Source organism: Poecilia latipinna, unplaced genomic scaffold (genome assembly GCF_001443285.1).
Source record: "Poecilia latipinna isolate Pla-1442-1.1 unplaced genomic scaffold, P_latipinna-1.0 Scaffold381, whole genome shotgun sequence".
Lineage (NCBI taxonomy): Eukaryota > Metazoa > Chordata > Actinopteri > Cyprinodontiformes > Poeciliidae > Poecilia > Poecilia latipinna.
Genome location: NW_015112997.1, coordinates 236,430 through 237,980, shown reverse-complemented (window position 1 = coordinate 237,980; position 1,551 = coordinate 236,430).

Genomic DNA, 1,551 nt, shown 5'->3' with positions numbered 1-1,551 from the left:
AACACAAAGTCCATGCTAAACATCCACTCAAGCTCATTAGATAGCAACAGATGTTGACATCCCCAATGGCAGCCAACACAAAATCCATCAGAAGAACAAGAAAGTGGCTTGACGGAACAAAATAAATGTCTTTATTTCCTCCTTGTGCAACAGATACTCCCTCACATGCAACGATATCATTCAGAGAAAGTTTTCTCATGCTTCAATGTCAACAGATGTTTCTTCAGGGGCTTAAAATCCAACTTCACTCAGAGACATCTGTTGAGGTGCACGGATGGCTTGCAGGTTTTCAGGTTCAGTCCAACTGAACAATGAATATTAAATGGAAAAATGTTTATGATGCAAAGACAAAAAAAAAATAAATAAAAGTAAAAGAAAACCTCCAAAATTCAAAGATTCATATTTATATCCATGAAAAGAAAATTTCACTGTGGACTGAGTGACATAGTTTATTATATTTTAATGATCTATCGCTTTACCATGCTGAGAGTAAGATAAATATTAACCTTTTTTCTCAGTAAACATATTTCTGTTGACATGAAATTCATTTACATGTCAGACAGAAAAAAAGGACCAAATATCCACACACAAAAATCTGAACAAATTAGTCAATTTACGTAGTTATTAGAAAAGCCACAGAAAACCAAGAAAGCAGCACCAGGAATGTTTTCTAGATACTGATTTAAGCTAAATGCAAATCAGGATTAGCTGGCCAATCAAAAGGTGAATTTAAAAAATAAATGTTTCTATTTTTTTACCCATAAGATCCCTGCTAGACAAGAGACAATCAAATGAGTTGTTTAACTCTTGTGCGTGCGAGGACTGAGGCAAATGTAGAGACTGTGGACCCCATTTCTAAACACAAGGGTTAAAAAGCAAATGAGAACTCACAGAGCTTCAAAATGAAGAAAACAACAACAACAAAAAAAGACTTGTTAAAAGTTTATTTAAGGTTTGGGGCACCATACGGCTCAGTGGTAGAGCAGGTGCATCATCTACAATCTTGAACACACTTGTCACCAGTTCCATTCCCAGTCCTTCCTCTCCCAGTCTCCGATCTCGGCGGTTGGTGACAAACTGAACGCCGCCAGGACGCTGAGACCAGCACGTCCTCCTCCGACTCGCTTAAAACGTTCGGAACTTTATTAAAGAACAACAACAACAAAATGTGCTCAAATTAATGACTCAACAACAATAATAATCTGTGATTATTGTTTNAAGGTTTTGAGTTGATATCGGCATTAGGTGACAAACTGAACGCCGCCAGGACGCTGAGACCAGCACGTCCTCCTCTGACTCCTTATCAAAACGTTCATAACTTTATTAAAGAACAACAACAAAAAAATCTACAAAACGTGTTCAAATTAATGACCCAACAACAATAATAATCTCAGTGATTATTGTTTCAACAAGGTGTTGCGCAATTCTGTGCATTTCGGTTCCATTATCAAAATAACTAGCAGAGCAGGAGTTTAAAATTAACTAATCAACCGCCGTTGTGTTCATGAGAGGCTTATTAATAATCGCAAAATAAATCAGTGATTCTTGAGA